Below are 13,268 nucleotides of genomic sequence, written 5' to 3'. Positions count from 1 at the left end.
ATCTTTTTTACTAGTAGATCACATACCTTCAACTGAAATATGTAAATTTTTCTAAGCAGGTCAGTTTATAACAGAATCTGAATACCAAAGAACTTGCAACGTAAGGAATGTATAAAAATATAAAAGACATCAAGAATATTCCGATTTAAAATTTAAAACTGGCTGAAGTGTTTGAAAACTTCCGTGGTCTATGCCTCAAGATATTTATATTGGATCCTGTGCATTACCTTACATACGTGGCTTGGTGTGGGATGCGCTGCTGAAAATAACAAAACAAGAATTAAGAAACTACAGACATTTTAAGAAGTTACTGACATTGCCTGGGAGTGGGTGTTGATTTAAATCGTTGGAGAAAGATGAAAATTTTTGCCACACGCTGATTCGAAGCTGAGTCTCCTGCTTACCGGACAAAGTGGTCACTGCACGGGCAGCCCTAGCACGCATCCCGACAGACACAAATTCTTAACTTATTCACACATTAATAATATAGTGTTACTTTCCATTCACCTCGTTACTCGCGGCATTTCACCGATTCCCGAAAGAGTTCGAGCCCGGGTATGCACTGAAGAGAGCATTGGTTACCTTCACCTTAATTATATGTATGTGGTGTCTGTTCTTTTTGGGACGCGTCCGAAAAGACATACGTCATTTTGATCCAGCAGGCGATATGAATTAAGACACAAAGGAATTACAGACAGTGGGTGCGAGTGGGTATTGACTTACATGGCTCAAATGGCTCTGAGCACTATGGGACTTAACTTCTGAGGTCATCAGTCCCCTATAACTTAGAACTACTTAAACCTAACTAACCTAAGGACATCACACACATCCATGCCCGAGGCAGGATTCGAGCCTTCGATCGTAGCGGTCGCGCGGATCCAGACTGCAGCGCCTAGGACCGCTCGACCACCGCGGCCGGCAGTGGGTATTGATTTAAATCAAGGGGGAACTACAGTAGTAGTGTGTGGGTAATTTGAGAATTTTTTTCTGACAGGAAACGTCTTCTAGGGTACTCCGTGCAGTTGCGCTGATCACTTTGTCCCGATCGCTTAGTGATTACAGCGCATGTCTAGTAAGCAGCAGATTTGGATCCGAATACTGGTCTGGCACAATTTTTCAACTTTTTCCCTTGTTTTAAATCAATGCTCACTCACAACCACTGTCTGAAATTCCTTTGTGTGTAAATTCATGTTGGCTGCTGAATAAAAACGGTGTCTGTTCTCTCAGACGTTCAAAAATACACATACCACTTGTATAAAAGAGGAATTGCAGCTTATTACCGATATAAGAGACCTTCAGTTTTTTGAAAGAGGCATTAGAGGTGATATAGTCCTTTGTTTTTGTAGCCATGATACCGCCGAAAACGAATTCAGGACCAATTATCATGCCAAATTGACGAATCTTACGTACATATCTCGACGGCAATTACCTATACGTCCTGAGGTCGTGGCGTAGTGGCTAAAGTTGCTGTCTCTGAATCAGCGGGTGCCGGGTTCGGTTCTTGGCCGCGTCGGTGATTTTCTGCGCCCGGCGACTATGTATTTGTGTTGTCCACATCACTTCATCATCATTCGAAAAAGAATCGAGACCGGACAGTGATAAGTTTGGAAATTTGTATGGGCGCTGATAATCACGAAGTTGTGCACCCCACAAACCAAATATCATCACCATCACTTGCCTATATAGCTGCGCGATGCTGCAGTATCTACTACATACTAATTTTGAATGGCTTTTCCCACAGGGCTATAACTTTTTATATGGGAAACAGCGTTACAAATCCGTCACAATGAAAATTTTAGATTTGGATCTCGAATGTACTAAGAATATTCAAGACTTTCATTGAGACCTGTCCGTAATTCCAGGAAGAATTGTGATGCAGAACAAAATATGGAAACATGTATTTGGATAAATTGTAGTTTAGACTTTTGTACGTAGGTTGATTTGATAATGGACATGACCAGGAACAGATCACCGACTATATAAAAAGCCATTTTAGTTTCAACTCTGGATCTCTCTTTTTGAATCACAATTTAAAAAATAAAAGAATGGATTGCAGTCCCACTATAACCAATCCAGAAAGAATGTCAGAATCATTTGACAGTGAAAAACGAGAAAGTATTTTCGACCCTATACCTGTGTACGAATTTTTGTTTACAACAAAAAATTGTTTTAAATTGATTCATCGAAGTTTGTTGATTTAGGCTAGCTCCTTAGATGTCGTCAAAGAATGATATCGTTGCAGAAAAATCCAAGAATGGAAGGAAAGACGTCTAGAAGATCTTTTTCATTCTGATGAACAATAGCGTCGCAGGAAAAGCTATGGAAAATGCTATGATTAGAATGAGCAACCATTATGAGACGAGGAGTGAAATGTGTCGTTGTTACTAACGGTAAATGGGTGGAAGCTGGCCAAACGGCTCGTCACCTTAAGAGCCTGGACAGGTAAGCAAAAGATTAGTTGTGACAAGTGCACTTTAAATATTTATATTTTATTAAACTTATTGCTGAAGAACTTTAGCACTGCTGACAACGCCAGCCGTGGTAGCCGAGCGGTTCTAGGCCCTTCAGTTCGGAACTGCGAGACCGCTACGGTCACGGGTTCGAATCCTGCCTCGGGCATGGATGTGTGTGATGTCCTTAGGTTAGTTAGGTTTAAGTACTTCTAAGTTCTAGGCGACTGCTGATCTCAGATGTTAAGTCCCATAGTGCTCAGAGCGATTTGAACCATTTGAACTGCTGACAACGTGTGGCAACCACGAACACCGGTCAGCACAGGCCCGACAAGGGCGTGCATCGATAAACACTGAATGCTTGCCGGTAGAGTTACAGTAGCTATCAACTGCTCAGTGCAACACTGATCTCGAACTAGAAGGAAGTGCCCACGTGCCCGCCATTTATAACGCTGTCCTGGTGGTCTTAATCTGTCAGTGGGCTGGAGGTACTTCATTGGTCACGTCATCGTATATGTGGCGATGTTCAAAGCGCTTTTAATGGTGCGCATAGCAATCTTCATGGAGGCGCCATATCCGGCGGTATCAATAAGCTATGGTACTACAGAAAATGTGACAGATGTGGGACATAAAACTAACGACACCCTGGAATAGAAGATTTGGAGTAGCTTCATTAATTGGAGTTTTCTTAGTAAAACTTAGTAGCCATTGACTGTTGTTGTTGTGGTCTTCAGTCCAGAGACTGGTTTGTTGCAGAACTCCATGCTACTCTATCCTGTGCAAGCTTCTTCATCTCCAAGTAACTACTGCGACCTACATCCTTCTGAATCTGTTTTGTGTATTCATCTCTTGGTACCCTCCCATACTAAACTGGTGATCCCTTGATGCCTTAGAACATGTCCTATCTCACTATCCCTTCTTCTAGTCAAGCTGTGCCACAAATTCCTCTTCTCCCCAGTTCTACTCAGTACCTCCTCGTTAGGTACTTGGTCTACCCACCTAATCTTGAGTATTCTTCTGTAGCACCACATTTCCAAAGCTTATATTCTCTTCTTGTCTAAACTGTTTATCGTCCATGTTTCACTTCCAAACATGACAACACTCCATACAAATACTTTCAGAAAACACTTCCTGACAATGAAATCTATACTCGACGTAAACAAATATATTTTCTTCAGAAACGCTTTCCTTGCCATTGCCAATCTACATTTTGTATCGTCTCTACTTCGACCATGATCAGTTATTATTTTCCCCAAATAGCGAAACTCATGTACTACTTTAATTGTCTCATCTACTGTACATCGCCTGGTTTAATTCGACTACATTCCATTATCCTTATTTTGCTTTTATTGATGTTCATCTTATATCCTCCTTTCAAGACACTGTCCATTCCGTTCAACTGTTCTTCCAGGTCCTTTTCTGCCTCTGACAAAATTACAATGTCCTCGGCAAACCTAAAAGTTTTTATTTCTTCTCCATGGATTTTAATTCCTACTCCAAATTTTACTTTTGTTTCCTTTACTTCTTGTTCAATATACAGATTGAACAACATCGGGGATGGGCTACAACACTCTCTTGCTCCCGTCTCAACCACGGCTTCCCTTTCATGGCCCTGGACTCTTATAACTACCGTCTGATTGTAAATAACCTTTCGCTCCCTGTATTTTACCCCTGGCACTTCAGAATCTGAAAGAGAGTTTTCCAGTCAACACTGTCAAAACCTTTTCCTACGTCTGCAAATGTTGGAAATGTATGTTTCCTTAATTTATCTCCTAAGATAAGTCGTAGGGTCAGTACTGCCTCGCGTGTTCCTGCATTTCTATTGAATTGAGACTGATCTTCCCAGAGGTCAGCTTCTACCACATTTTCCATTCGCCTGTAAAGATTTCGTGTCAGTATTTTGCAGCCGTGACTTATTAAACTGAAAGTTTAGCATTTCTCGCACCTATCAACACCTGTGTTCTTTGGAATTGGAATTACTATATTCTTCTTGTAGTCTGAGCGTAATTCGCTTGTCTCATACATCTTCCTCACCACATCGTAGACTTTGGTCAGTTCTGGCTTTCCTAAGGCTAGCAGTAGTTCTAATGGAATGCTGTCTACTCCTGGGGCCTTGTTTCGACGTAGGCCTTTCAGTACCCTTTCAAATTCTTCAGACAGTAACATATCTCCCATTTCATCTTTACGTACCTCCACTTCCATTTCCAAAATATTGCCCTCAAGCACCTTCCAAATTACTCCTCCGAATTTTCTGCTTTCCCTTCTTTGCTTACTGGACTCACATTCGGGAGGACGACGGTTCAATCCCGTGTCCGGCCATCCTGATTTAGGTTTTCCGTGATTTCCCTAAATCGCTCCAGGCAAATGCCGGGATGGTTCCTCTGAAAGGGTACGGCCGATTTCCTTCCCCATCCTTCCTTAATCCGATGAGACCGATGACCACGCTGTCTGGTCTCCTTCCCCAAACAACCTACCAACCAACCTTCTTTGCTTATGACTGGTTTTCCATCTGAGCTCTTGATATTCATACAGGTGGTTCTGCAAGGTCTCTTGAATTTTCCTGTGTGCAGTATCTATCCTACCCCTAGTGATATATGCCTCTACATTCTTACATTTGTCCTCAAGCCATCCTTGCTTAGCCACTTTGCACTTCCTGTCGAATTTACTGTTGATACGTCTGTATTCCTTTTTACCTGCTTGAATCACTTCATTTTTATATTTAATTTCTATATCCCTTCTGTTACCCAAGGATTTCTACTAGCCCTCGTCTTTTTACCTACTTGATCCTCTGCTGTTTTCACAATCTCATCTCTCAAAGCTACCCATTCTTCTTCTACTGTACTCCCTTCCCCTGTTCTTGTCAATCGTTCCCTAATGCTCTCTCTGAAACTCTCTACAACCTCTGGCTCTTTTAGTTTATCCATGTCCCATCTCCTTAAATTCCCTCCTTGCGGCAGTTTCTTCAGTTCATAACCAATAGATTTTGGTCAGAGTCCACATCAGCCCCTAGGAATGTCTTACAATTTCAAATCTCGTTTCTAAATCTCTGCCTTACCACAATACAATCTATCTGAAACCTTCCAGTGGCTCTAGGCCTCTTCCACGTACACGACCTTCCTTCATGATTCGTACAGAAGTGTTAGTTATGATTAAGTTACGCTCTGTGCAAAATTCTACCAACTGGCTTCCTCTATCAATCCTTATCCCCATTCAATATTCAACTGCTACTTTTCCTTCTCTTCCTTTTCAGACTATTAAATTTTCGTCTCTCTTCACTGTCTGTATAATTTCTTTTATCTCATGATACATTTCTTCAGTCTCTTCGTCATCTGTGGAGCTAGTTGACAAACAACCTGGTACTACTGTAGTAGGCGTGACCTTCGTGTCTATCTTGGTTGCATTAATGCGATGTCTATGCTTATTAAAGCTACTCCTGCATTACCCCTACTTGATTTTGTATTTGTAATCCTATATTCACCTAACAGAAGTCTTATTACTCCTGCCACCGAACTTTGCTAATTCCCACCATATTCAACTGTAGCCTATTCATTTCCGATTTTAAATTATCTATCCTTCCTGCCCGATTAAGGGATCTGACATTCCAAACTCCGATCCGTAGAACGCCAGTTTTGTGTCTCCTGATAATGACGTCCTCTTGAGTAGTCCTCTCCCGGAGGTCCGAATGGGGGACTATTTTACGTCCGGAATATTTTACCCAAGAGAACTCCATCCTCATTTAACCATACAGTAAAGCTGCATGCCCTCGGGAAAAATTACGGCTGTAGTTTCGCCTTGCTTTCAGCCGTTCGCAGATGCATCACAGTAAGATCGTTTTGCTTAATGTTACAATGCCAGGTCAGTCAATCATCCAGACTGTTGCCCCTGCAACTAAAGAAAAGGCTGCTGCCCCTCTTGAGGCAACACGTTTGTGTGGCCTCTCAACAGTTACTCTTCCGTTGTGGCTGCACCTGCGGTATGGCTATCTGTATCGCTGAGGCACGCAAGTCTCCCCACCAACGGCAAGGTCCTTGGTTCATGGGGGGAGCCATTGACTAGCACACACGAAATGAAGTTTTTGATAAACCCATTGCTGTAGGGACCTCGCTGGACCGTCAATTCACCCGGAACCCTGTAACATCTGATGGGAGGAAAAAACGCGGACCATGCGACACTATTACAAGCATCCGGTCAGTTGCTGCCCAGTTAGTGTGACGTTTGTTCTATTGAAAACATACAGCTTCCCTTACCGACTGAGTAACTGCTTTGTGCGGGATACCCTTTTCCAGAAGTCCAATACATACAGCTGTTTCCGCAGTTTCCGTTCGACAAACGGATTGAGATGGACGTTCGTTTACTGAGAGTTTATATTAACGTCTGTTCTGAAAACGACAGTTTGCTGACAAGGCGTGACACTCGTCTCCGTTTTCTGGCGGTCAGAATATTTTTCCGGCCACTGTACTGATGCCGTTTTACCACACGGACTACGAGTGATATACGATTCCTTTCAGACTCTGAGCCATCTTTCTGTGCCGCTTACAAACAACTGACAGTCGAACACTTTACGTGTAACGCCATCATAGGAGAAACAATTGAACGACTAGTACCAGATGAGACCTATTAATAAGACTCAAAGGCTACCAGTGACTCTTTCAAAGGTGAGACAATAATCCCATGAGACGAATGATTCGTACCGACGCATCACTTAGTCAAGTTACAGTATGTCCGGATATGGCATATTGCCGCCCGAACCCTAAGGCACAAAATTTTACAGTTTTCAGGTCGTATTAGCATTCGTATGTTAATTTACTGTTACTAGCTCTAAGATATAAACTTAAAATGGTTTCAAAAAACCATTCATTATCCTACATTCAGAAGTATCTTCATTCATTTGTCACGCTTCATAGTGGAAATAGAAACTATTTTCGGGATACTCTAAATCATTCGTCGTTTTGAGTTTTGTTGTTAAATATCTTCTTTAATATTTTCTGCCAAAGAGAGGTCGAAGAATCTATCAGCATATTAACACGTATAATCTGATGAAACTGCGCACATTCTGATGATCTCTCACCCTTTACATCAGGGCTAATGAATCGTTTTTAACTACCACCCACGTTTGTATCTCTGTTAGCAGTAACATTTTCTAACTGGGCACTTTTTCGACAATAACGGTGGTTTGTAAAGTAAGGAATTTACTTTACTTTAGATAATTTATAAAGCAGCCACAGCAAGTTAAAGAATGCGATAAGCATTACATATGTAAAAATTTTATGAAAACATAATGAAAATGTTTTTGAAATAACTACAGCCTGCAGATAATCGCGGATGGCCCACTAGTAAGCGGTATGGACCAAGTTGACTGCCACTCATGTACATAATATTGTATGTTGTATGTTAACAGGGGACCTAGACACGACGGACAGGATCTGTCCCCACAACCCGACGACGACTACCGCAGTCCACCTCACCCCTCCGCCGCCCCACACCGAACCCAGGTTTATTGTGCGGTTCGACCCCCGGTGGACACCCCCGCCCCCCCCCCCCCCAGGGAACGTCTCACACCAGACGACTGCAACCCCTATGTTTGCGTGGTAGAGTAATGGTGGTGTATGCGTGCGTGGAGAACTTGTTTGCGCAGCAATCGCCGGCATAGGGGAACTGAGGCGGAATAAGGGGAACCCGCCTGTATTCGCCGAGGCAGATGGAAAACCGCCTAAAAACTATCCACAGACTGGCCGGCTCACCGGACCTTGACACAAGTCCGCCGGGTGGATTCGTGCTAGGGACCAGGCGCTCCTTCCCACTCAGGAAAGCAGTGCATTAGACCGATCGGCTAACCGGGCGGGCTTACATAATAATGTACTTTTCCTATCGTTCCAACAGTGTATTTGCTTATTTTCAGATCTGTTACAGTCCTCTTTACACTCCGAGGAACATTAAATAACGCTCACTTTTCTCCTCTTCTCTCCCAAAATACTCACTCACGAAACACTCGATTTGTTAGTCTGCCTGCGTAGTATTCGTTCGTTTCGCTTCAAGTGATGGGCTTACGCCCCTCATAGCACAGTATAAATGTAGATGTAGAGAGATTAGAGGGCGCACGGAGGCTTTCAGTCAGTCGTTCTTCCCGCGAACCATACGCGACTGGAACAGGAAAGGGAGGTAATGACAGTGGCACGTAAAGTGCCCTCCGCCACACACCGTTGGGTGGCTTGCGGAGTATAAATGTAGATGTAGATGTAGATGTAGATGTAGACACAGTTTTCAATGGAATGGGAGTGATTAGGCTGCTCTCATACCAAGTGAAGAATAAACTACTATCTAGATTTCAGGACAAACAAAGCAAAACGACAGCGACAGTTAACCGCTAGAAACAGCCGTTACATACACACTCCTTTGTTTTCCAGATTTTCGACGTGCCCCTTCTGCTTCCTCTCCCAAAGTCCTGCACTGTTTGGTTTCCTACAGTCGCTACGAACGAAATTATGCTAGTGAGCTGTTAGCACCCACATCTCGTTTCACGAACATAATATTTTGTTTGGTCATCTTACGATTTTTGGCAAACCTTAAGCGACTCTTTGCCCTGTGAGCCGTTAACTACCATACCACAAGACCTTTGTTATAGTTCTATCAAGATGCTGTTATGGAACCACGGATTGTGTATAATTTCTAGTCAGAAGTTGTTTCTCAGTTAGATCAACAGGAAATATAATGACATGGCTCAGCCAGAAATCTACGAGAAAGTACTTGATATTATTTCCAGGTAAACGAGAAACACAATGAGCTCCAAAAAGTTAACACACAACATCCAAAGCATGGAGTTATGAGCCTCAAGCGCAGAAGTAAACACACACTTCGTACCTGAGTTTCATGTTAGTTTACATTTAGTACAATATCACATCCTTTAGCGTGATTTTTTTTCTCCTGATGACGCGACAGTGGTTTGCTCGATACAAACTTATCACGTTCCACACGTCCTTGAAATCCTTCTCGAAGTCATAGCGCCACAGTGTGTACGTCACCCGTAATTTTGTTCGTCAGTTATGTGGATAAAATATTTTTACCCTTTCATCATGAAGATAGGGGGCAGAATCACGATGTTACGCAAATTGGGTGGGTGGGTGTGTTTTGAATCTGCACAAGGTGTGTCGCACAATCTTTTAATGGCACTGATATAAAATCTGTCATACAATTTATTCATTAAATGAGTCTCTCAATGTTCTCCCTCTAAAAACAATGATGGGAAAGGATTCTGGTGAATGTGACTCTTCAACAGACAAATTCCATTCTAAAAACTTACAGTTACATTTACATTCTTTAAATGGAACATAAAATCTATGGATGCTACCGCTGAGAAATCGCTCTTCCAATTTTGAAACCAACCCCACATACCGGAGCTGGGTATATTAGCGACAGTACGGCACAACGCGGCATGCTGATGACCGCTGATGCTTGTGGTCGCCTGTGCTGAATGGAGATAGGTGTCCTATCTCATGGAGACCGATGGAAGAGCGATGTGGTCGGATAAGTGAAACTGCAACTGAAATTACTTTGCAGCAAGGGCTGCTAAGCACGCGACCGACTCCTCAGCAACCAGAAATCAACTTCCTTCACTTCTCCTCCAGCCCCTGCCCAGAAGAGAGCAACCACCCACCTGCGTGAGAATTCGGCCAATAATAGCCAATAAACTAAGATTTCCCCAATTGTGTTCTTATAAGAGATTCGTCTGGACCTCCACTATCGTCCTCCCCAATCGTAGGTGCCAACACCAGTGCCGACGGTGACTGCAGACGTACATTTTGGGTGTTATGTGTGACGGAGATCTTTCGACTAATTCGTGGATCTCGGCGCCCATCTCTCCAAAACGTCCCAACCAAAGCACAGCTGTGGCGCTGAGCTGGGGAGTTCCTGCTCAACACGTGAGCGTTGCTAGAGAAAACCGCCCCAGACATTGTAAAAATACTAAGCGTCCGTCGCTCTGATCACTGAGAGCGGACATCAAGAGAAAAAGCCACCAGCCAGGGATCCAGATTCTGCCCGCAATTCTCAATGACCGGAAGTCCCCTGTGAGCGGCTGGCTTCCTCTCACCCGAAAAGCTGCCGCTCATCTCCAAAGTGAAATGAACAGAAATGGATATGCATGCATCCTACTCCTGATAACATACATGCCGGCACGTAGCATCAGGTTACCTACCTTGCCTGACAGTGTAATGTGATTGCCAAATAGCCTTAATTTTTATGTATGAGACTTGAGATTCAGAATTGCAAAATAGGCTAGTCTGATATACCTTAATAACTGTATGAAGACACCAGAGGCCCTGCCACCTTGATCACATCCCCAGCCACACAAGACTTTTACGCAGCGTATGTGCCTCACTTGAGAAAAGGGGATACTGTGGCACAATATCAAGAAGAAAGCTGACGTATCTCGAACATTTTACAACGTGACCAAAGGAAACAATGGGTTCTATAAAGAAACAAAGATTAAGAATTTCCAGTCCTGTATCTATTCACCACAGTTAACACAGACAACAGGGAGACAGCCTCTGGGACACCACCCTTCTTCACTCAGATCACCACACCCATTCAACGAACAGGATACGCTGGCTGCTGCCCAAGATATTTGAAGAAAGAGGTAGGACCAAGGTCCTTAAAAGTACTGTACACAACTATCAGAATACAATAATCTTCTAACATAATAAAATGCATATTGGTAGGAAGAAACAGCTCAAAGTGAGCAGAGGATGTTGTACATTAAGATTATCACAAAGACTTATGTCTAATGCTAGAGAGTTGACATCTATAAGATCATACAACAGTAGTAGCGAAGATGATCATATTGCTAAAAACGTTATCAGTTTATTTCATGGAGAATATTCATAAATAAATGGCAGTTCAACACAACATGACTAATAAAATGCTGAGTTTACAAGGCGAATAAGACCAAAATCCAGTGTTCATTAATTAATTAATGCGTGAACCGTCTGTAATTGAGAACAGATTACTATTATGACTGAGCGTAAGGTATCCCAATCAAAATAATGAAGTGTTTGAAAGCAAGGAGTAGTGAACTGAATACATCCCTAGTATGTACACCCTATAAATATTTTAGTTACAAACAAAGATATAAAAGCAAAATGCACATGAAAGGATGTCTTCTTGCAATGCGAAAAATGCTGATTTGATTAGTGAAAGACATAGTAGAAAACATAATACGATAAGAAAGTATCATTAAAGATTGTACAAAAGTATAACTACATATGAGTTGAAACTGGGTTGTGTTTTAGTCGACGCACCAATCGAATGCCTGTCTTAATGACTGTAATGTAAAGAAAGTTCCACAAGCATACCTCAACGCGAAACATTTGTCGTTCGCAGTGTCTTAAATACAGTATGATGGGTGACCGCTTGTCGAGGGTGTGACGAGAGACAGGGAGAGGAGATTGGAGATGGCAAGCAGTCAAATGTATCACGGCCACTGGAGAGCATTAAGAGAAAGATTGTCAGTAAGCGTCCGTATTGGCTCAAATTTCTCGAATTTTATCCTCGTGGTCAAGACACGAGATGTATGTGGGGGGAAGTAATCTGTTGTCTGACTCCTCTTGAAAAATGCTGTCCCGAAATTTCAATAGTAAATCTCTCCGTGATGCACAACGTCTCACTTGTAACATCTGCCAGCAGAGTTTGTTTAGCATTTCTGAACGCTCTCTTGCCTGCTAAACCATCCTGTGACGAAACGCGCCGCTCTTCGCCGGATCTCCTCCATCTCCTTTATCAGTCGTACCTTATAGGAATCCTAGATATACACTCCTGGAAATGGAAAAAAGAACACATTGACACCGGTGTGTCAGACCCACCATACTTGCTCCGGACACTGCGAGAGGGCTGTACAAGCAATGATCACACGCACGGCACAGCGGACACACCAGGAACCGCGGTGTTGGCCGTCGAATGGCGCTAGCTGCGCAGCATTTGTGCACCGCCGCCGTCAGTGTCAGCCAGTTTGCCGTGGCATACGGAGCTCCATCGCAGTCTTTAACACTGGTAGCATGCCGCGACAGCGTGGACGTGAACCGTATGTGCAGTTGACGGACTTTGAGCGAGGGCGTATAGTGGGCATGCGGGAGGCCGGGTGGACGTACCGCCGAATTGCTCAACACGTGGGGCGTGAGATCTCCACAGTACATCGATGTTGTCCCAGTGGTCGGCGGAAGGTGCACGTGCCCGTCGACCTGGGACCGGACCGCAGCGACGCACGGATGCACGCCAAGACCGTAGGATCCTACGCAGTGCCGTAGGGGACCGCACCGCCACTTCCCAGCAAATTAGGGACACTGTTGCTCCTGGGGTATCGGCGAGGACCATTCGCAACCGTCTCCATGAAGCTGGGCTACGGTCCCGCACACCGTTAGGCCGTCTTCCGCTCACGCCCCAACATCGTGCAGCCCGCCTCCAGTGGTGCCGCGACAGGCGTGAATGGAGGGACGAATGGAGACGTGTCGTCTTCAGCGATGAGAGTCGCTTCTGCCTTGGTGCCAATGATGGTCGTATGCGTGTTTGGCGCCGTGCAGGTGAGCGCCACAATCAGGACTGCATACGACCGAGGCACACAGGGCCAACACCCGGCATCATGGTGTGGGGAGCGATCTCCTACACTGGCCGTACACCACCGGTGATCGTCGAGGGGACACGGTACATCCAAACCGTCATCGAACCCATCGTTCTACCATTCCTGGACCGGCAAGGGAACTTGCTGTTCCAACAGGACAATGCACGTCCGCATGTATCCCGTTCCACCCAACGTGCTCTAGAAGGTGTAAG

The sequence above is a fragment of the Schistocerca americana genome, chromosome 7 (genome assembly GCF_021461395.2).
Source record: "Schistocerca americana isolate TAMUIC-IGC-003095 chromosome 7, iqSchAmer2.1, whole genome shotgun sequence".
NCBI lineage: Eukaryota > Metazoa > Arthropoda > Insecta > Orthoptera > Acrididae > Schistocerca > Schistocerca americana.
Note: the sequence above shows the minus strand (reverse complement) of the source record.